Source organism: Mesocricetus auratus, unplaced genomic scaffold (assembly GCF_017639785.1).
Source record: "Mesocricetus auratus isolate SY011 unplaced genomic scaffold, BCM_Maur_2.0 Super-Scaffold_4256, whole genome shotgun sequence".
Classification (NCBI taxonomy): Eukaryota; Metazoa; Chordata; class Mammalia; order Rodentia; family Cricetidae; genus Mesocricetus; species Mesocricetus auratus.
In genome coordinates, this window is record NW_024429182.1 from 122,247,097 (window position 1) to 122,271,682 (window position 24,586).

The window sequence follows — 24,586 nt, forward strand, 5'->3', positions numbered from 1 at the left end:
ATACAATGCAGTTGACTGTATGAAGAGCTTCTACAGATATATCTGGGCTTGAATCGCAACTCTGCCATTGAGCCATGTAACTCTATGAAACTTCTTGGTGCCCCAACAGAATTATCTGAAGTATAACAATGACAGCTACTTCAGGCTTATAGCAAAGGCTAGAGTCAGTGGAAAATGTATTAAAATACTTAGCCCATGGCTAAAACAGCAATAATACAAAGTTGGCTAACATCAAATCCCATTTTATCTTATTTGCACGTACTCTTGTGTCCTTTTGTTGTTTTCCCTCCTTAATCACTTCAAAAATTTGCATTTTATTTGATCTTTTGTATGAGTGTTTTTTTACCTGAATATATACTATGAATCGCTTGCATGTTTGACATCCATGGAAGTAGAAGTAAGTTTGCATCCCCCGTAACTGGAGTTACAGGTGGTTGTCAACCACCATGCAGGTGCCAGAAACTCAACCTGGGACTTCTTGGAAAAGCAACACATGCTGGTAAGAGTTGTTCTATCTCACCAGCCCCCCACTTAGTTATTCTTTGTAATTGTTTCATACAAATAAAGAAAAGGCTAATGAATTTATATTTTTCTAGTATCTGGTATATAGAAAGTGCTCAGTTGCTCCATTAATTGAAGGGGGTTAGTTCAGCACATATCTAAAATGTTTCACTCAATTCTATTGATTTCAAAACAAAGATAATTGCCATGAACAGTACTAAGCCGCAGACTCATCAGCAAATCTCCTTTAAGCTGGGTGTAATCTCAGTGCAATCATTTGGGGGAGGGCATACCCATTCTAACATCTATCTCAAACAAAGCCAGGAAGAACACTAACACTACTAAAGAACATGATGCCATCGTTTCATCTCTAAGGACTGTACTGCAGCCTGGCTAACATAAAATAAAGTTGTTGTTCCTGTGATTTCCTGTTTCATACTCTTTGAGAGAAACAAATGGGGGCTGGAGAGATGGTTCAACAGTTATGAGTTTGTGCTGCATGCACCTGACCTTATATGCCATAGCCCTCATCCCCCCCTCATATACATGGGATTAAAAATAAAAACTTATAGACTTACAGTGGGAATCATAGACCATAACTGTAAAAGAGACACAAATTGAAGGACCCAGTCTTACTCTTGCACTCAATTCCTTGACTTTCTCTTTACCGTCAGTCCCCATGATACAATATTACTCACCTGACTGGGGTCAAGACAAGTCTCAGAAGATGGAAATGGATACCAGAGTGGATGAGATCTCTTTGGTAGCAAGAGTAGGTTCTTCCTAAGTGGCCAATAGGCTTGTTATCTTGTGAGGAATTAGGAGTGTTGTACATAGCTGTGCTAAGGGCAAAAGAAAAGACCAAGTCCACTGTTGAAAGAGAGCTGCAAGCTGGGTGGTAGTGGTGCATGCCTTAAATCCCAGTACTTGGGAGGCAGAGGCAGGCAGATCTTTGTGAGTTCTAGGCCAGCCTGGTCTACCGAGCTAGTTCCAGGACAGGCTCCAAAGTTACAGAGCAATCCTGTCTCAAGAGCTGCAAAATATATGGTTATAGTTTACAGTACAATTTAGGAGTCCTTATTAGACAATCAAATACAAAACCAGGCTCAAACCTGAGTTCAATACCACATGGTCCAGATGCACCGATTACTGGTACACACACAAAACATATGAAGTTAGCATATAAAAGGATAGCAACGCACCGGTGTTTATCACAGCACTAGCCTACATGTCCATAATCAGATGAACAAATAAGATGCATTGTATGTGCGCAAAAATAAGAATAATATTATGTCATATTTAAGAAAAATGGACGGAACTGGAGATCATCATGCTAAGTAAAATAAGCCAAGCACATGCAGACAAATACTGTGAGCTTTCTTCCCTGTTTGAAATACAAAAAGAAAATATTGATGACACTCTCAAAACCAGAAGGGAGTGATTATAAAGGAAAAGAAAGGGAAGGGAAAAATGGAGAGTGGGAAGGGCAAGAAAACATCAGGGGTGGATTTGGAAAAGGCATGATGGATGTGTAGCTAACGAGATAGGAAAATGGCTAATCCTTGCAATGGCTGTTGATATTTTTAAATTAGTTCATAAATGGTCATATATGCACAGTTCATATATGTATATATATGCATATCATATTGAAGTTGAATGCATCCTTAGACACCCACAGCCATACCATTACCCCAGCAATCAGAGGATGTGTGTGTTTGTGACAGGAAATAAAATGAGATGGGAATAGAGGGGGGATTCGTGCAATTAAAATGTCTTACTTTTGAAATTATTCCAGAACTTACAAACACCATCGTTAGATTTCCTCTCAAGGAGGGATATCCATTATGCTCTGCTCTTCAGTCTCTCGGAAAGCACACCTCAGCCAATACACGTCCATCCATGCCCATGTCAGCTGTCTTCACTGTAGGAGATAATGATGGATGAAATTAGCTAGAATGCTTTCTCTTCCTTTTCTCATGTTGTACTTCCCTTCCGGAAATTTCTGCTTTTTTTAGCAAAAAAAAATTGCATGGACCTGTGTGTCAGTCCTATAGATATGAAGGGGTCAGATCAGGAAGATAATGGGGATTTCCCTGTCCAAGAGAGAAGTCACTTTGCTCCATTGAGTCATATACAGCAGCAGGGACCAAGTGGAGTAACAGTGGACCTATACCATCCCAGACAGGACTCAGGTGAGTCTCATCTCTCTCAACTATGGAAATCCCACAATAAGGCGGATTTGAGAGATAATACAAGAATAGTAAATTTGTTAATGGTTAATGATTGTTGCTGTCCACTTGACAGGGTCTAGAATCTTCAAACCTTCAAGGCATACCTGTAAGGGATTATCTAGATTAGGTTAAATAAAGTGGAAATGCCCACCCTAAATGTGGGCAACCTAATTCTACATGCTGGGGTACTTGGCATACCTGAGGGCTCAGTGTGGCCAGCTGCCTCATTCCTGCTGCTGTGTCCTCCCCTACATGATAGACCCTGTCTCTTAAAACTGTGAGTCAAAATGAATCCTCTCTTCTTTGACTTCCTATCAGATATTTGATACAGCAAAGAAAATAGTAACACACAGAAGATCCCATTGTAACTGGTCTCAGATATAATGGCCCAGAATCTTCCATTTGGCCTATCATGTGGCTGGAACAAAGCACCCAGAATACAGCACCAGTTAGCAAGAAGGAAAGAGAGTGTTTTAGTCAGTGTCCCTATGAATCCTACACTTGTTTGTTCTTTCATTTCAATCCTTTTGTTTGTTTTTACAGACAAGGCCTTGCTATGTACCATCGATTGACTTAAAATAACTCATAATGTAGTTGAGGCTAGATTCAAACTTCCTGCCTCTGTTTACTGGGTACTGAGATTATTTATAGGTGCCACCATACTCAGATTCTTGGGGTCATTCTTTTAGTTAAAATACAAACTGAATACTCACTGATAGAAACTGTGTCTTGCTGGTGATGCCTGTGTGGTTCAATCTTGAATACAATTGTTTTGTTTGCTATATAGCACACAGGGGAGGGCTAAGGATATCAGTCACTGGTTTGACCTCACACTGCCCAGAATATGGAGATTGGCTGCTGTCCCTTTGACACTGATTGAGACCAAGTGGATATGGGAACTGAAGAGTTAAGATAACCCTGGAACAAGGGCGAGTAGAACAATACAGCGCTGTTTCTGATGTTTGTCTGAGGAATTTCCCAGTCTTGTATTGGACAGGATCCAGTTCTTTCTCTGTCTACAAAGACCCATTCTCAATGGTGTAAAAGATGGCATCCGTGTGCCCTTCTTGGAATTTTATGCAAATATATGCCAAACAGTTAAAAAATGCCCCATGGCCTTATGCAGCAGGGTCATAGCTACTGAGATGTATCTGCTTGACTCCAAAGGGCCCAAGTATTCTCCACCACAGCTGGCTGTCTTGTTACGAGTCCCTAGACTGACAGAAAATACTCTTCTTCAGAAGCATAGCTCTGCAGACTGTGGGATAACTTGAAACAAATTTTATCATCATCGGAATGGCTTATAGTCAGTGAACACGTATCGACACAGTGAAATATGGCTTACAGATCAAGAAGAGCTCTTCCTACAAATCACAGATTCAACTAATATTCCCTGAGGACCTAGCAGGTGATAGGCATTGTTTAATGCACTAAGGCACAGAAACGATGATACTGAAAGCTTATTCTCCCTTGTAGACTTTATATTCTAGTAAAAGAGCCAAGTAGGGAACGAGTAAATGAATAAACAGGATTAACTTCTGCTGATTATGAATGCTGCTGTGGTAAAATGTGGCATGATGGAGAGCCACTGTGAGGAGAAAGAGAGAATCTTTCACTAAGGTGCTCAGGGGACCCATCTTCACTCATCCTTCTGTTTGTCCTCCTGACACACTGTCCACTCTTCATTGCCACTGCAGTGTCCCCTGCAGTTCTTACAACTGAGTAAAACCAATGATACCTCAAGCAAAGAAGGCAATAAGAACTCAAACCCAAGAGCTTGTTTTGGTCTTTTACATGGATTTATCCACACCACAGTCCAATGACCTAGGGGCTGTTATGGTCTACTCTTTAAAAAAGCCTTACTGATATAATTAACTGAACAAACACCTACAGAGAGGAGAAAGGGTTTGTCTTCCTGATACAATCCTCAGTAATGCAGGTTTTCTCTCTCCAAAGAGGTGGAAATTAATTCCCATCCCCTTGAGTCTAGTTTAGTCTTCATTTCTAATGTTCCCAAAGAAGCTTATAAGAAAGTATCTGTTCCTCGAGAAGTCCAATAGATAGTGACCTTAACCAAGTGACTAAGGTCATGTTGATAGTGTGTTTTTCCCAAATTGGTACAGTGAGGAAAGAACTTGACATTCATAGTATCTTTACCTACCTCTAAATCCCCAAACTCATCTACTGAGGAGAAATATTCAAACAAACCAAAGTTGAACAACATCTCAAATATGTGACCAATGCACTCAAAAAGTGTCAAGGTCATGAGAAACAAGGAAAAGCAGACTGAGATACTGGAGCAGACTGGGGAATAGAGTTGAGTCACATGTAATGTAGTGTACTGAAGTGAAGAAAAGAAAGGCATTAAGTCCGGCAAAATAAGTAGTTTATATAATAGTACTAAATAGCTTAGTAGTTTAGATAGTAGTACTGAATTATTTAGTAGTTTAGATAGTAGCACTACTGAATTATTTAGTGTTTAGATAGTAGCACTAATAGTTTGGTAGTTGAGATAGTAGTTCTGAATAGTTTTAGTCATTTAAATAGTAGTACTGCATTGTTTAGCAGTTTAGAAAGTTTACATATCAGTATGAATTTCTTCACTTTTGCAAGTAGACTAGGATTTTGTATGATACTAACAGTTGGGAAAGCTGGGTAAATTCTTAACAATTTTTTAAATCTGATAACATCATCAAGTAACTGGCTTAGAGTTAAACGTTCTTTAGAAATCAGACAACAGACTACTGTATAGGATCACTTCTGAGTCAGAGTCTGACAACACCTTCCTGGGTACTTTCCATTTGAGAACACTGAATCACAGACTACAGAAAATTTGCTTCTATGCCTAATTATAGAGAAAACAAAGTGGTGGTAGGGAATCCTGAATGTAAAACTTACTACAAAGAGGCTGCATGTGTAATATGCTCCCACAACTTCATAGATCCAATGACCCCACCACCATGAACTTCTGGTCTAGTTGTTAAATGTTCCCTGTGAATCCATAAAACCAGAAGTCTTATATCTTTTGCTGAAATATCTAATTTCACTCCCAGAAAAATTACGCACTGGTCATGATGAATAGTCACTGGGAACCATAATTTGGGACCATCAGAAGCTTCATTACATATTTGCCTGAAAAATCGGCCTCCTTTGGTGAATATTTTTAGTGTAGTTCTCAAACCTAGCTCCACTGAGACATCCTGGGCTGGAGAATCAATACAGGCAGCAAATGAGCTCGGCAGACAAAGGAGATGAAGTATAATCCTAAAGAAGAAAGACCCAAGAAGCCTGTCTTCAGTTGCAGTAGGATGTACATCTCCACCATAAAACTAGCATTGAATGACAGTCTATTTAAGCAAGGACAGAAGTAACCACTGCCAACTATCACATCGGAGTGTTATTTTATTGACAATAACATTATCTAATTTTATCCCCGTTATTAAAAGTAAAGTGACTATAACTCAGAAGAACTTAGTCATAAGTTGAGACTCAAAAACATATCCCATTTATGTTAGTCATCAAGCACTTTAGGCTTAATATGGTAAATTCATAAGGAGTAGAGATATTTTTAAGATTTTTTAAAAGATTAAATTATTTCTTACATATACACTGTTCTGCCTACATGCCAGAAGAGGACACCAGATTGAATTGTAGATGGTTGTGACCCACCATGTGCTTGCTGGGAATTGAACTCAGGACCCCTGGAAGAGCAATTGGTGCTCTTAACCTCTGAGCCATCTCTCCAGCTCCAGTAGAGCTATTCTTACATGAGGAACTCCACAGGGGTCCTGACACCCATGGCAAAGCAAACGAGAGCCCAAAGGAGAGGCCATTATTTCAGCAAGCTGTTAAAAATACAAGACAAAACCAAAGAAGACAAATTACACATTTGATTGTTCCTTAACTCAAATTGCCTCTGTTTTTCCCTCTGAAACTATGGTACCAGTTCCATGTAAACACTGAACAGAAGTGAGTTTGCACCACAGTCATCCACCTGCTCACGGAATTATCATTCTGTTTTCTTCTACCCTTGAAGCAACAGAAATTGCTTTCATTTACAAAAACAGTAACAAGAAAGTATGCATGCATATGATATGCAAAACAGACACGGGAACAAATGCACAAACAGCGGTTTTGCTGTTTCCAACAGGAAACATGAACACAGAGAGGAAGGTGCCTGGGAATCTGGGTAAGATGAGAGGCCCCAGCTCTGCAGAAGGCATCCCAGACAACAAGGCAAACAGACGACTCAAGCTCAGAGTGTGCTCAGTGACTCAGCCCCAGCTCTGCCTTATATATAGGTTGAATGTTCCTCGCCAAAATAAAAGATGTCACATTTGACCTTCTGTGAGAATACTTCACAGATTATTGAAGATTAAGGCTGTTTCACTGAAATTCTTTTCAGACCATGCATTGCATTTCAGCCACTGACTGCCCCTAATGTGATGGTAGAAGACTGAGGCCATAGACTAGAAAGTAGAGCCTTAAGCTTGGGCTAATTTTTCACTGTCCTTACTATTACTTGTGATGATATTTTGTTTATAATCTAACAAGTAAAGCTTGCCTGAAGATCAATCAGAGTGCAAAGTTAACCACAGCGATAGAGGCCAGGCAGTGGTGGCATACACCTTTAATCCCAGCAGCCACACTAGTTAGCCACAGAGGCTAGGCAGTGGTAGTACACATCTTTAATCCCAGAAGATGGATCTCTGTGAGTTCAAGCCCACCCTGAACTGAAATTGATCCAGTCTGAAAGAGAATCTGAGCTCACACAAAGGTGACCTCAGTACTTGGGATCCCACACCTTTAATCCCAGCACTAGAGAGGAATATAAGGCAGGAGGAGACAGGAGCTGATGGCACTCTGAGATCTGGGGGAGAGTCATGGAGGCAGTCTGAGGAACAGTGCAGTCTGGAGATGCAGTCTGAGAACAGGATTGCCCCTTCCGTCTGAGCGTTGGTAGAAATGAGAATGCTCTAGGACTGGCTGCTTTGCTTTTCTGATCTTCACCTTGAACACCAGTATCTGTATCTTTTTTTATTATTAATAACAACTAGAATTCGTGCTACAATTGCTCAGTGATTTCTAACTAGTCTTCTCACAAGCTCTGCATTTGTCATCAACTCTCAGAGATCCAGGCTATCCAGGAGAGTGGGGAGGTCATTTCAATGACCTAAAAAGCATGTGGCAATTGTCATGGCAAATAAAATACTAAATGTAAATCACAAACTGTACTCAACAAAGGAATGCAGAGAGTTTGCTCTTGTGTCCCCTTTTACAGTTGGTAGAAATTCTGAAGCATGTTTTCAGACATTTGTCTTAAATTCACAGCCCTTAATATTGTTAGAACATTATTCTCTTCATGAAACTTTGGAGATTAAAATGCACCAAAACATATTATCTCAGACAACAGAGGAATTGAGGAATTGAGGATACAGGGCTACCAGAGGGAAGAAGCCAAGTTTGTCCTGGCTCAGAATTGGGAGGTGATGAGTATGGGTATTTGGTTACCATGGCAAAAAATTCCAAAAAGCACTAATGATACTGTGTTTAGAACTCCAAAATGAAAAGAACAACAGTTTTTTGTTCATTTTCTTGAAATAGTGACCCATAGGCTTCAAGAAACAACAGGGTCTCTCCAGACACAGGACTCACTGATCTCAGTAATTCAGGACATTGGGATGCTGGATTCCCACTTCTGCTTTGTTTTCTAGCTCTCTGCCATCTCCTGCACTGTCCCAGTTCAAGGCCATTGTGTTGTGACTTATTCTGTCCTTCTGCTTATTCATCATAAAGTCTCTCTGATCTTAAACTATTTGTGACCACAAAGGCAGGTGGCATTGGCCACATCAATAACAATCTGTGCGACCTTCATCTCCACAAACTTCAGGAAAGTCAGTGTTATCATTCTAAAATGTCTGCCACAAAAGTTCAAATTGCAAAAAAAACAAGGCTTATTTTGTTTATAATTTAGGCAGTGATATCATTGATATGCCATACATAACACAGAAATACAGATTAAGTGGCTAAAAAGTACATAAACGCTCATAATAGTTGTGAGTTTCGCTATGATGATTGACTTTCATGCTTTCCTTTTTTTTTGACGATTGCTGCCACATTTATTTGTTGTCAGCCTTATTAATTGCTTTACAGGAGGAGGTAAAGTAAGATTTAATGGAGTTTTCTCTTTGTTTTCCTCTAAGCAGAAATCATGCAAGGAAAATCAATTTGATTATAGCAGTACAGCAAAGAGGAGAGTGGCCTTCAGAAATGGAGAAACAGAAGCTAAGAAGAGAGCATCATTTGCAAATAACTCATACACAGGTTCAGTGCAGGCCACTCTCCCTCCCTAAGAGATGCAAGATGGTCTACCTAAGATGTCCCACCTACCCAGAACCTGAGAACATTTCAACTTAAAGATTAAGTACAAAAATGAGAGTGTGGAGGGTATGACGTCATTCAAACATTCACACAAACCATTCAGCTAGCCTCTTTAATTAACTACTCACGGGGGTTTCTTCTTATTTCATCAAAGCACTAATAGAAATGTTCTATTTGTGAAGTTAAGAAAACACAGAAGTTTCTTGGGAAGCAATTCAAAGCTGCCCTCCAGACTCTGTCTCCGTGCAAAGACCAGTAAGACCAGAGAACTTGAGACACTGGGATTGCTTTGAGGAATGGGTAGCCCAGTCCCAAGGAAATCAGGATGGGGTGGGGTGGGTGTTAGGAGTTACTCTCTGAACCACAGGGCTGTGTGGAGGAAGAGAGGGCAGAGGGGACTCAAGGACCACCCTTTGCCATTCACTGAACAGTCTTCCAGGTCTTCCCAAAGACCCAAGCAGCTTAGTCTCACTTTGAGGTGAACATGCCAACATTTATTCACTGGCTTCTTCTAAATTTTATTTTGATTGACTTCTTGATTGAATAATTAATTCATCCATCCCTTCACTCACCTTAGTTTGTTGTTTTGATACAGGATCTTGCTGTATAGCTCAGACTGGACTCAAACTCCTGACCCTCCTGCCATCATTTTCACTGAGTGGTAGGATTACAAGGCATGGACTGCCTTTTGGCAGGCTATTTTCTGTTTTTAATTGCAAAGTTTCCCTAGTTAAATATTACTGCTAATTTTAGTACATATGACAATGTCAAAGTGAGGTGTGGAGAGGGTGAAAATCACCAAATTAGTCCTTGGAGTTCCAGGTGAAATCAAGAACCAAACTGTTAGTTTCTAATGGGAAGAAGCAAACCTCCCATATTCACCCTTTTCTTCCTGTCCATCCCCCAGTCTTCACCCGACATCAAGGCCAAGTAGGATACTCCAATGGCAGCACAGGGTGTGCTGCTGTGCTCCTGGGTGATGACTGATCACCTCTGTCCAGTATGACCTGGTGCCTGGAGTATCTCTTGCTGCCACAGGATTCAACATGACTGGTAAGGGTTCTGAATGCAGGGGGGATGAGGTTTCTAGAATCTCATAAAGCCTCCACTGCAGTCATCTCCCTAGTGTCTCTCTGCTCTGGGCCAGGGCTCCTACAGAGAATGCCATCTCCCCAGTTCTGGGTGTATATACTACTATCATTTTGTTGGTTCTGTGTCTCACTCTCCTGGTCTTCAATCTTCCTTTCCTCTCTTCTGAACTTTCCACAGGTCCATGTAAAGTCAGTAATAGATTTCTAGATCATGGGCTTCACTGACCATGGAGAAAATCTATGTATATGTTTGAATATACATATGAGGTATCTTAAGGTGTAGACCAATTTCCAAACAGGAAATGTACTCAAGTTACATGTATACTTCATGTGCTTAGCTTGGAGCTGACTTTATACCATGTTTAGAATAATTCTCGGCAGGGCTAGGAGACGAGGAGAATTCTGGGAACGGTAGGCGCAGAAAGGTGCCGAGAGGAGGACACCATGTAGAGACTGGGAGGAAAGGACATGCCAGGTGTTCTCTGGTAAGGTAAGGCCATGTAGAAATACATAGATTAGTAGATATGGGATAATAATTAAGAGAGACCTAGCCAGTAAGAATTCCTAGGTACTGGTCAACAGTTTTATAATTAATAAAGTGCCTGTGTGTTTATTTGAGGCTGAAGCAACAGCCATATCAGGTGGGACAAGAAAATTCAAGTAACAAAGCTGAAAGGAGTTGGAGATCTGAAGAGAACTTTGATATCAGACTTGGAGATACAGAGTTTAGAGTTCGCCCAGTTGGTTTTGGTCTTGCTTTGATTCAGTATTTATTCAATATGTTCCCCTTTCCCTCTTTTGGAAAAATAATATATACCCTGTGCCATTATATGGTGGAAGTATGTGATCTGCCTTTTCATTTTGATTTTACAGAGGTTACAGTTAAGAGATTGCCATGAATCTCAAAAAAGACTTTGGATTTTTAGACAAGTTTGAGATTGTTACACACTATGGAGACTTATGAAGTTGGACTGAATGCATTTGGAATTACAGTATGGCTATAAGCCTATCAGGGCCATGGAGTAGAATGAGGTGGTTTGAATAAAAGTGGCCCTTGTTTTAGTTAGGGTTTATGTTGCTGTGAAGATACATCATGACTAGACAACTCTTATAAAGAAAACAATTAACTGGGTGGCTTACAGCTGCAGAGGTTTAGTCCATTGTCACCATGGTGGGAAGCATGGTGGCATGCAGGCTGGCATGGTGCTGGAGAAGAAGCGGAGAGTCCTTCTTCTTGTTCTGCAGGCAAAAGGAAGTGAACTGAGACACTGAGTTTAGCTTGAGCACAGGAGACCCCAAAGCCCACCCTCATAGTAAAACACTTCCTTAAATAAGGCCTCATCCTATGAACTTATAGGGACCAGTCACATTCAAACTACCACATCCTCCAAAGGACTATAGGGAGTGGCACTATTAGGAGGTGTGGCCTTATTGGAGTAAGTGCAGCCTTGTTGGAAGAAGTATGTCCCTGGGGCTGGGCTTTCAGGGTTCAGAATCTCAAGCTAGGCCTAGTAACTCACTGTCTCTTCTTGATGCCCACAGAATCAGGTGTAGAACTCTCGCTACCTCTCCAGTGCCATGTCTGCCTGTTTGACACCATGCTTCCCACAATGATGATTATGGACTAATGCTCTGAACTATATGTCAGCCTCAAATAAATGTTTTCTTCTATAAGAGTTGCCATGGTTGTGGTGTCTCTTCACAACAATAAAACCCTAATTAAGATATGTAATATCAAGTCCTGCTATTTCTCCATGCAATATGTCTCTAGTCTGTCAGTATCTGGAGACACTTCATTAAGTAAAGCCTTCATTTCTCACTTAGAGCACTTCAGCAGCTACAATTGGTCTTTCAGTGACCAATCTTGCCTTCCTACAGCTAGCTCTAGGTGTGTTTATCATTTTAAAAATACTAGTTTGACCACAATTGTCCAAAACTCAACCCTTCAATGCTTCCCTGTTGCTTCTTAGACAGAAAAATAAAAATAAAAACATTCCCCCAAACTACAAAGCCTTCAACAATATGACCCTTGCTGCTTTCCCCTCTCTCACCTCGAAGCATCCCCTCCTTAGTCTATGATCTGATGTGAGAAGGGGAGAAATTGCAGATGTAATCTGAAAATGAAACTTCACCTTTTAGAAGAGCTGCATTTCAGGAAGGAGACGCCTCACCAACAGAGGTTAGGGCCACCTCAAACCCACTTCTCAGTACCCCAGAATGACATGAATTCTTTTAGATCTGAATGCAGTTACATACTCTGTTCATGAAGTGCAGTATACTCAGCAAAGGAGGAGAGCACCTCGTGACATTCAGGGGGACAGAAGAGACATTGTGATGATGAGCCAGGAAGAAGAGAGGACTTTGCTTTAAACTATCCACTTCCAAGGGACTATTGATAAAAGCACTTGAGAACATTTATTTGAAGGACTTGTTTGCCCACCAAAGCATTTAGGGTAGACAATGAATTATATTGTCTGTTCAAGAAAACAGAGCTCTGAAAGCCCTCAAAGGAGTCACAGTATTTTCCCAGGGCATATATCATGAGGGACCCAGAAATTGTAGAGTTACTGGATTTCCCCGTCTTCAAGGACAATAACTTTTAGCAAGTGACACCAAGATAGACATATCTTTCTGATTAGGCCCATTAGACCGTAGACACCTGTCCTCCTCATTTCCATTTCTCCTCCCTAGATTATGATTATATTAATATTAATATTAATGCCATTTTGTCATTACCACCACTGGAGCAGCACCCTCCATTAACTAATCATCAGTTTTAACTACTTGCCCTTTGGTGATTGGCTTTTCCAGAATGCTTCATCTTTGAATTTGAGAAGATGCTTCTGTGATTAGTCCTCATAGTCCTTACTTTCGACACAGGCTCTTGAACAAATTTGCTTTTAAATTATATTAATTTCTTTTAACTGCTTAGCTGCTCATCTGCCCTACCAAACTGTAAGTCCCTTATCAATAGGCTCATTGTCATTGTCTATTTCCCTTTGCATGCCCTCCTATATTATTTGATATAACTCAAAGTCTACAGTTAACATTCAGCCACAGTATTTGGTTGTTTCTTTACTGATGTCTCTATGAGACACACAAGATGCACTAGACTTTTCAGAGAATGAAAATTTCACTTTTAGGAAACATTGCCTCATTAAAATCTATCGAAGACTCAAAAAAAACAACATTCATCTGAGTTATACTTATCAGAATTTATCACCAAAGAGTTAAAACTTAAAAATTACAGTCCATCTATTAATTAATTAAATAATAAACCAGTTAGATAAATACTATACTTTTCATGAACAACTTTTAGAGTTTCAAAATTAGAACAAATAGTTGAAAGCACTCCTGTTCTGTGTTCTTTAAAACTTTTGCTGCCTACTTTAAGCTCAGTAAGTTTTGTAGATGAAAATGAAAGACAATTTAATTCCCCCATATTTTTTAAGAATTAGGAATATTTTTCTCTACTAGCAAACCAAAACCCAGCAAGCAGAAATTTTTTAAGGATTAATTCCAGCAGAGGATTTAAACTGCTGTCAATGTACTTTCTATACATGATTACATTAAAAGCTATCAGTTCAATTTTCTCTTTTGCATATATATTTATACTGCAAACATTTTATGCCTTCATATATACATGAATTCATCAAGTTATGATGAATTTATGTGTCTTTTTTTACAATGTCAAAAAGTTACATTTTTAATAGCACAAATAACTTTTTCCAAAAGGCTGCCAAGGTCACACTAGCAAATAAGAGTTTTTGAAAATTCTAATTTTTACTTGAATTTTGTCACTGGCAACACAATTTGTCAGTTTTATTTAAAGTGATAGTCTCGCTTCATATATTTTTAGGAACTTTCTGAATAGCTAGAGTCTTTCTCCATCCTTGTTGTGAGTTAAAATGCCATTTCATGGTTTTTTTTTAACATACAGACACTTCCTCTTGCAGAAAACACCCAAACACAGGGGCTGCTTCTCTCAAGGACCCTTCAGTTTGCAGCAGGGGCATTTTGTGTGCTCATCATTTTATCAGCCAGCACTCAAGGATGGCGTAGCACAGCCAGAGATTAAGCATCTATTACAATCAGTATTCCTTCCTGAAATCAAAAAGCCATGTTCTCCAAGCCTGTCTCCCAAACAGGATCCTACCTCCAGCTACTAAGTGGTACCTCTAACCCTATCTGACTGTATTGTCCACACTAATACAAGCATTACTGCAATCATGACAGCAACTGCAAGAGGGACTAGGCTGGAGAAGACAGACGCCAATTAAGAGAAACTAAACCAGTTCCAACCTCAGGTCCATTTACATGTAGGGCAGGCAAGATGGCTCAGCAGGTAGGGGACCAGTTGACAAGCATGAGAATCTGAGCTTGATCCCCAGGACCCATCTTATGACAAGGAGACAGCTGACTCTCACAAATCTAAGCCGTCCTCTGACCTCCATAAATGCACCGTGGCACACTTTCCGCCTCCGTGCCCTTGCACACACAAGACAGATAAATAAAATGCAATGCTTTTTAAGTTCATGGAATGGGAGATAGGAAGCTGGGTGAGCACCTTCAGGCTGTGACTGAGTCAGTGGAGGGTGATGCTGATGCAGCAGACAGAGGAAGAGCCTGGGAAGGATGCTGTCAGATGGCTCTGTGGCAGGCATAGCTTTCTCTTTATCATCATGATGCTTCTCCAAAACCCATTAACCTTCTGAAGGCAGTGGTTTGCCAAAGCGTGCAAACAGTAGTGGTCCAGGAAGGAAAGCCTGCTCTTTGAATATGCTTGACTCAGAGGAACATTGTAAGAGTTGGTTTAATTTCTCCTTCCTTTGTCCCTTCAAATTAAACTTTGTGTCCTATTCAGAGGCAGGGCCTATTGCTTTCTTAATGACCTTGAGATAAAGACACAAAAAATCCTTTGTTTCAGAACCCATATACTGAGTCCATTCTAAAGCAGCCTGTATAGTCAAGGACAGCAGGATTATCGGAACACTGGGACTTCTTCCCTCAACTCAAGCTCTCTTCACATTGGATGCTCTGCATCTGGGGACCACTTCCTGTTTCTGAACAACACAGGTCAAATCCTAGAGGCTAAAGCCTGTGGAGGTCACATACCAGATATCTACATTATAATTCATAACAGGAGCAAAGTTACAGTTATGGAGTAGTAAAGAAATAATCTTACAATCAAGAGTCACCACTACACGAGGAACTTCGTTAAAGGATTGTGGCAGTTACAGGGTGAGAACCACTGGGCTAAAGGAATTGGGCTTCCCTCAAGGCACTGTCAGCCACTGCTTCCTCTGGATGGAGGGTGGAAGGCACATGTTTTGTTTTATTTTTGTTTTGTTATTTCTTTTCTCTTATGGCATCTGGGAAGGGTTCTTGCTAACCCTCACTCCCCTCACACATAAGGAATTCTGGAAGCAGCATTCCCAGTGCCAATGGACCTCTTTGTTGTGGGAACTGGATCCGATTAGCCAATGACATTTGGGGTGACTAGCCTCATGGATGTGTTTTTTTTTCTGATATGTGAGGTGGAGAGGGTCAAGTGCTTTCTCTGGCTTGGACATGGAAGGCTTCCTGATGCACCATTCCCTAGTGGATGAAAAGGTGATGGGGTCACTTCCCACGGTGTCTGAGTAAGTGTGTTCCATTTCATCCCCAGGCTCTGGCCTCCTGATGCCTCCCCACCTCTCAGGACCACATTCTTTCTCCAGGACATCTTTGGAGTCTGCATGTGACAACAGCAAGCATTGGCTTCTGTGTGCTCTGCTTAGCCCCCAGGAATTCCCTTTCCCCTGACTTACACAGAAGTCCATCCACTCACTCAGGGAACAGGATGGAGCCCACATCCTAGTAATTTTGTTCACTGAAGCCTCTTCCTCCCAGGCTTCCTCCCTGGAGCCTGGAAGTGGAACACATTTTCCAGTTTCTCAGCATGCCCTGTCAAGGATGTGGGGCACTTGACACTTGTCACATTCTAATACTTTGGGGCCCTGCTGAAAGCAAGTGACATTTAACATCCTCTTATAATGGGCCTGAAGTGCTAGCCGACCAGAACAGACCAAAAATTTTATGAATATACTTGGTTTAAAAAACAAACACAAAGAGAAGAGTGTAATAATGAGAAAGCACTTCCATTTACTGAACAAAGCTTTTACAGGGATTGTTATCTAATTTTCGAGGACTATGAAATGTATACGCAGATCAAAGTCATAACCTAGCACTTGGATAGCACCTGAGTTTACAAAGATCTCTCTTGTGCATTGTCTCCTTTGATTCACCTAAGAGTCTGCATGGCTGGTGGTCGTCATCTCATTTTATAGAGGAAGAACTGGGGTCAGGAATATCAGAGGGGGCTAATTGCACAGGCTAACCCCTATCAGTGGAGACCTGCTTCCTACAGGAACAATTTGCAAAGCCTAATCCAAGATCAGAAGCTGAAAATAAGCATTTAGAAACTCTTAATGCAATTTCATGTTACCACGGCATCCACAAATGTGACCAATCAGCAGGGCATGGACTGTTTAGGGTTCTCAAACTGGCATCATAGTTCTTGTGCAGCATGGGCTCTGTAACAGTCATGTGCAGTATGGATATGTTCCTGTGTGCAAGAGTTTGGCAATTACAAAGGAGATGCAGTTGGCTATCTGGAACCAATCATTTGAGAAATGTGTCCCATATGGGGTGTTGTACTCAGAAAGATCAGAAGAACAGATAGTGTTGTGGTTGATTAGTGCTGCCTGCCATGATGAACACTGGGATAGGGAACAATAACACACATACCATACTGTGCAATAGAGCCATGGAGTCTATGAAAATGGAGTAAATTCAGATATTATAAAGATGCATAATGAATGCTAGTAAACCTGATTATAGAAACACTCGTTTCAAAATGCTCTGTATATCCCAGACACGTTTGACATATCCTGTCTCATTGGAAATCTGGGACAGCCCTGCAAATAAAGGATTTTTAGTCCCATGTTATAGGGTTGTAAGTCAAAATATCTAAGAACCTGCCCACAGTCCTAGATGTTGGTCCTGGCACCAAGTCTCCAGCCTTTGTGGCCACATGTTGTTGCTACCTACAACTGGTGCCCCCTGGAGGGGGCAATAAAGTGATGAATGTAGCCACAGCAAAATGAGAATGTCAGTTTTATTATAGAGCAGTTGAGGTAATTTCATGGATGACATCCTAGATGATTTTTAGATTGACATTTCAGGGAATGATGCAGCCTCCCTGATAGCAAAAAGCAATTGCCCCTTTCAAATGGCCCTCTGAGTTACAGAGGAACACAAGTCCAACCTAAGATGGCATTCTTTTTCTTTTTATTTCATAGCCTACTCCAGAGAGGATAATTGATTGTTATTCTAAATAGGCCAGTAATATACTTATGTCCAAAAGCATCTATTAAGCACTTACTGTGTGATAGAGACTATATTACATAGGAAGGATACAAACATGAGTGGGACCAATGCATGAATCCACAAATGTTTGCAATTCACTGTCCTATCTGTCATGTTAAAATATGTAGGGGAGTCAAAACTGCTTCTGAGAAGGGAGTCGCTATTTCAATATGTGGAGAAGGTGAAAACAAGAAAAAAGGGAAATAATTCCCAAACGAGATATAGTATGTTCCCTTCGTGTTTTCAAGGGTGAATAGGCAGCCATCCATGAAAGGGCATCTAGACAAAAGGAGAAGCATAGCCCAGGGGCTTTAATGATGGCATAGGCTTTTGAAATTAGAGGTGGACCTGCATATGTGACTTCTATATGTAGCATGAAAAAAAGCAGAAAATCGTAATTTGTTCACATGGGCTGCACAGCCCCTAATTGTACCTAGCGGAGTGCTTAGCTTCTCTGTGCTTTCATTTCCTCTCTGACGATATAACAATGAGTATAAAATCTCATCTTGTAATTCTTGGAAAGGCTGAGGGCATAGAGTCCTGTGAGCACTGTCAGTGCAGTGTTTAATAAGGGACTTGTTGAGGACAACGGTGATGACGAGGGATGGTGATGGTGGTAGTGTTGCCGATGGCGATGGCATTGGTGGTGGTGCTGGTAATAATGGCAGTGGTGGTAAGATAAGGACGGTGATGGTGATAACGTCCACTTATTTATCTTTCCTCTCATAATGCCACAACTGGGCTTCCAGGGTACTGTGTGGAAAGCAGGATAATTGGAGTATAATACACTGCAGTTTGCTTTACTACTTTACCTACCAAAGTTTCTTTTTGTTTTTTTCTCGAGACAAGGTTTCTCAGTATTGTTTTGGAGGCTGTCCTGGAACTCACTCTGTAGACCAGGCTGGCCTCCAACTCACAGAGATCCGCCTGCCTCTGTCTCTCGAGTGCTGGGATTGAAGGCATGTGCCACCGACGCCCGGCCCAAAGTTTCTTTAAAGACTATCTTGCCTGGTATTTTGTAGACACATCTGAGACACAGGTAGGAGGCAATCTTTTATGTACACAAATGGAAGCCTATATTACAGGTCAGCCCATTACAATTCCCAGGACAACTCAGGGCCCTCTGGCTTTTGAAAATAGTTCTCTTTTGGAATTCAGTCACATACATTCACGTGAAATTGTATCTGGTTACATATAGCTTGCAAGTCTTCACCACTTCCTAGAAGAACTTTGAAAGAAAAAAAACCAACTTTTGCCCTAGATGATATTCAGATAACCGCTATCCACTACCAGCTACATGACAAATTTCAAAGTAAGTCAAGGTAAGTGCAGGGTTGATAGATATTGCTAAAGGTCATTGGCTCATTGATCTCTTTCTCCACAAAACCTCACAGCACCACCAACCAGCCACTGAGAGCAAGGGTCCTTTGTTCCCAGTTATGAGTTTGTGGATTCATACACACACTAAGATTCAATTTTAACCCCAACATTGATGCTCATGGCACTCTCTTGGTTCCTCTGAACATTCACAGAGTGATGAGATTTCAACACTCCTTGTTCCCATACACAGTTAAAAGTGAAAGTAATGAGCTGCCCTGTTGGCAAGCTCTCATAGTGTAAATAGTTTCCCTTTCTGCAGTCTTTTCACAAACATGGTTCATTGGTGTTGATTTTATGTTTTTGGTTTCTGGCTTTGCTATTTACATTGGTCCCCTAAGCACAGAGTGCTTGCTGTCCAGTATTACTAAGTGCAAGATAGCTAGAATATGCCCCATGGAAAAAATACATAGCTCCATTCAGGCATGAGGTATATACAGTGCTGTGGGATAAAAATGCTATGTTAGTTAACCAACATATATGTTAATTAGCACACACACACACACATATATATATACATATATATGTACATGTACATATATATTATTTAGAGCACATAAAACAAGGCTTTGATTTACTGAATGGGTGAATATATGACCAGGGACTCAGAAGCTAATCCTGAACTTCCATAAGAAACAACAGCTCAGTAGGCATTAATTCAGTGCTCCTGGGGACTTTATAAAACATAGCCATGGTCAATAGTGGGAAATGACTATGCAAGGAAAGAAAAAGCCAATGAAGTCAAAAGGCATGCCATTTTTTGGCACGACATAGTATACTGGAACTTTCTTCTTGAGCAACAGAAAAGTGTTCTCCTATGCCAAGCTATGATAAATAGGGGAGATCCCTTTCTCTTTCATCTGCTGACTCAAAGAAAACAGGAACTATTCCATACTGAGTACAGCTCAAGAAGGCTCCATAGACTAGCCTAACTAAACTTCTCTGGGAACTGACTCTGGACTTTGGGGCATAGAGCCATGAACTCTGATTTCCTGAAAGCAGCCTATAAAGACTCCAAAAGACTTACAGTCTAGTCTCGACTCCTTTTCTGAAACTCTAGTGTAACTCCGGAAGGTAACTCCACCTTCTGATTGGCCAAACCTCCCAGTCTCTTTTCTTTCTCAAAGCATTCGGAGGCATAGAAACACCCCAAGATCACTGCTTTATATCCCCACTGGTGGCTGATGGTACTGTTCTCTGGAATCAGTCCTGGGCACTGCCTTAATGCATGGGATGTGATCTTGGATTTGCACACTTAAAAAATCATGTCACCTCTCCTATCCCTGTGGAGCTGAATCTTCAACTAAATAGGAGTCTGGGGAGGAAACAATGGAGTGATGTCCTCAGCTGTATTGTTCCCCACATCTATGACGTAACTGGGTGGCAGACACTTCATGGTCCATTGTATTCATTACTTTTCTTGTTGTTATGGAAAAATGCCTAAGGAAATTTAAGGGGAAAAATGAGTTCATTTTGGCACCTGATTTGTAGAGAGACTATCTGTCCCGGCATGGAAGGCATGGTGGAACAGCATGAGATGGCTGGTCACACTTCATGCACAGGCAGGAGCCAGAGAAAGATGAATCCAGGGGTGCAGCTCACTTTCTTTTGCTTATTCAGTCCTGGACCCCAGCCAATGAGACAGTCCCACGCACATTTGCTGGGGGGAGGAGGGGGACTGGGGTGGTGGAGGAGGGGTGGGTCTTCTCTCCTCAGTTAAACCTTCCTGGAAGCAGACTCACAAATGTACTCCAAAGTGTGTTTCCATGGCAAATTTAAATCCAATCAAGTTGACCGTCATGATCAGCCAGAGAGCTCATCTTCTAAGTCAGGAATTAAGCCTCAGAGTCCCTGACAGTCTTGCCATGGGAATCATGATGCCTACCTTATACATGGAAAGTAAGAGCCTTGTGGGGCTTCTTCCTTTAGCAAATACTCACTTTCTTCTTTTGCCTCTTTTTGTCTGATTCCCATCCATTCTCTCCCTCTTTTGATCACTTCCTAGTTCTTTCTCCTGCTGCCCTTCCCCCTTTCTCCTTTCTCCTCTCCTATCTTGATTGATTCAAATGCTAATCAATATCACAGCTTTAATATCTGGGAGAGTGGAACTTAAAGACAGGGGGCAGGTGGGAGGATGTCCCAGTGAGGCTCAGGTTCTATCCAAGATAGACAATAAATAACCAAGCATAATTATACAAGTTAGAAAAGGACCATGGAAGAAGTAAGTCAGAGAGCAGGAGCAGAATAAGCCAATGATATAAGAGTCTTGAAACGAACAGCCAGGCGGTGGTGGCGCACGCCTTTAATCCCAGCACTCGGGAGGCAGAGGCAGGCGGATCTCTGTGAGTTCGAGGCTAGGCTGGACCGACAGCCTCAAAAACAATACAGAGAAACCCTGTCTCGTAAAAAAAAAAGTCTTGAAACGAGGTCGACCTCGTAGAGAATGAGCATGCTCACATATAAAATGTAGGTGGTTCATCCAGCTCCCCTTGCAAGAACAAAATGAGACAATACACAGGGAAAGGCCAGTTGCTTTATGAACCACTAGACAGATGCTTATTATTTTAGGGAGGAGCATCTCACTCATGTGACCCAATGGCTAGAGTAGAATTTTGTAAACTCAATTGGACAGGACAACAAGGATTGAAAAGCTCACCTAATGAGCGTCTCTCTTCTATGCCCCTCCCCATGCTAACACTCACCCCAGGGACTTTCATCTGTAAGTGTATATCATCAGCTCGGTTGTGTGGATAAGAACTACAAGGCTCAGAAGAAAGGGAACTGGCTGAGGTTGAGTGACAAAACTGAAGAAATGACAGAGGGGCAAGAATCCATCTCCATCTTCCGGGAGCTTTTGTCTCAGGAGATCCAAGTGGAGACTCAGACTGGTAACCTCAGAGGTCCTTCAACTCCAAAAGCCCATGGTCCTGAAGTAACTACTCTTGCAGGTGAGGATAATTGGATGACCCAGGGCAAAACACACTTCCCAAGAAAACCGGAAGGTCATTTCTCAGCCCCGCTAGCGGTGTGAATGAGTCCCCAGAGTTGGCATAAGGATGGGAGTGGGGAATGATACCAGCAGGCTGGGAGTGAGGATGGATGGAACAAGAGTGAAAGCTTTGTCCCAGGCAGGGGCATGGTGTGTCCCACCACCTCGGGGGTCCTGGAGTCTGAGAAAAAAATAAAAGCACTAGGGACTTTTTGCTGACACTTCTGAGTGTCCTAATAATAGTAAGAAGGATGGGGCCACGGCTGAAGGAGCAGCATCTGTCAGCAGGGTGATCATCAGAGTGAAACAACATGAGCTTGTGCCTTTAAAGAACGAGGTAATGTATGCTCAGCTGAAAGTACAAGGCAGCCAAGGGAAGGGAGACATACAGACATATACGTGTATCTGTACAATTTCAGGTTCCAAGCCTGTGCACACAGGGAACTGACAGGCCTGTTAAATATTGCTCACCAAGAAGTTGACTAGGAAAATAATGTGTTTTTTTCATGCTGTTTTCTCAGTGTTTGAGGTTATGAGATATTAACTCAACGTAATATTATAGATAAAATAGTGGGTTTTGGTTGTTATTTTCATGTCTGATCCTTGCCAGGCTATGAATAAAGATAGTGTGATTTACATATTTATTAGCCACATTTTACAAGCAAAGAAAAGCTACAAGTCTCCCATGGTCCCTGCTCTGTGCTGACTGGCAAGGACATTTAAAATAAGCCCCTGTCACCAATTCTCATTTCACACTGGTCACAGAGATAGCTGTGCATGAAATCATAATGGAGGATGCTCTCAAGTCTGCTCTGAATATCAACCTTAAGTGCAATGAGGACATCTGGGGTGCTGTCACCTTTCTAAAGAGCATAGGAAGTCACTGATACCCCCAAAACTCTCCTCAGGAACACCACGGCCTAGATTGTTTCAAGTAACAAAAGTTCTATTTGTTGCTGCTTTGTCTGAAGCTTGTGGTCTCAGTGCCCTTTGTGGAAATGCCTGTCAATGGAAGGAACAATAAGCATATCCCATGCCAGGACCCTAATACATGCAGAAGTTTGCTTAGAACACAAATGAATTCAGAGGTTCAACTTAGCCTCTGGGAACATAAGTTCGTCAGCTAGCAAACACTGGACACAGCCTTCTGGGCGTGTCACCTTGATCTTGTGGGAAATAGTCATATAAAATTTCACTAGGAGGTCCTCCACAGACACAGAAGGGCCTGCTCTAAGGACATTATTTGGCTAGGGAATATGGGCTGTACTTTAGAAGAGCCTAGGAGGTGACTCACCTCCTAGCTAAGACTCCCGTGTTTCTTCATCCGATTGGAGCAATGGAGGTCACCTGTGTGAGCCCTGCGTCCTGGGTGCGATGGACAAGGGGCCAGAAGCAGAAAGTGGAAAGTGAAGCTGAGCTTTTGTTTACAAAGTTCATCTCCGAGATTAAATAAGCCTTCTGACTCCTGGCATCACCAAAAATAATTGAAGCACTGTGAAAACGGTGTTGCCTCCAGGGGGTACCTCTGTAATACTTTCCTGCTTAAGTGTCAGGCCGGTGACTCTGCTGCATCTTGTCTCTTTCACAGGGCCTGGGAAGGATCGAAAAACAATATAGACATTTAGCATTAAGTATCTTTGTAAGAGATGTTTTTCTTTCTGTTCTTTTCTCAAGAGCCTGAAAGCAACTTTACATCCACTCCAAAAAGTGATGTTTTCGGAGGTATCTCACTAAATGTAATTGGAACCTAATCTAAAGAGAACATCCCAGAGCCACCCCAGAGGTTTGCTGGGGACTTAGAGGTCTCTTTTCTAGGCCAGCAGTACCTTGAGGCTTTTCAGTCACAAGTCTGTGTTTTACTCACATTTCTTTCTTTCTAGGTAGACTACAAACACAGAGAAAATTATGAGGATCAATGATGAGGGACACAATATAACCTGAGGGTTGCTGGGATGGATACCATGAGCCACACATGCAGGAAAGCCCCTTGCTACACACAGAGGCCAGATTTTCTTTTGGTCAAACTGTCTAGACTGAAGTCTTGAGACTTGGCTTTGACCATCTAAGGCCAGGGACCTTCCACAGCTATGTGACCATGTGGTAGGATGTGATTCAACCTTGTGTGATCTTTTCCAGCACTCTGTGCTGGCACCTACAGGGACCATCCCTGTTACTGCTCTTTAGTGAGCAGACCCACGGTTTGTCCTGATGAAAAAGAGGCTCTCCTGAATATTAATACATGGGACATCCCCACCAGAATCCAAATGCTTCAAGAAGGATCCCCATGCCTCCCTTAGTCTACTAAAGTGACAGATCCTCAAGAAGCCCCAAAGATGTCTTCCTGCACAAGATTTAGGAAAAATCAAATCCTTCAGTCTAAGATTGCTCATTGTAAGTCAAATGCAACACCAATCAGCAAGATAACTTTTAATTGTTAAAAATTCAAAAACCTAGCTGAGCAAGGACCAGTTCACACCTGTTCCAAAGGGATTGGTATTGCATGGCGTGTGCACAGAAGGCACCAGGTGTCCCAGATCTTTAGCCATGGAGTTTAGTAGCAGCGGGAAAACACCAAACATTCCCTGGAAATGAAGAACATTCAGTAA

At 41.6% G+C, this 24,586-nt stretch overlaps 1 long non-coding RNA gene across 1 annotated transcript in view; it reads right to left on the reverse strand.

Moving 5' to 3' along the window:
- Positions 1-230: 230 nt before the first annotated feature.
- Positions 231-24,586, reverse strand: part of LOC121135390 — a 29,902-nt gene continuing 5,546 nt past the window's right edge. Inside the window, exons 2-5 of the long non-coding RNA XR_005872530.1 lie at positions 24,457-24,562; positions 23,275-23,571; positions 2,304-2,422; positions 231-1,343 (exon numbers count right to left, since the gene is read on the reverse strand). This is a non-coding gene — a long non-coding RNA (uncharacterized LOC121135390). The remainder of the gene's footprint in view (positions 1,344-2,303; positions 2,423-23,274; positions 23,572-24,456; positions 24,563-24,586) is intronic.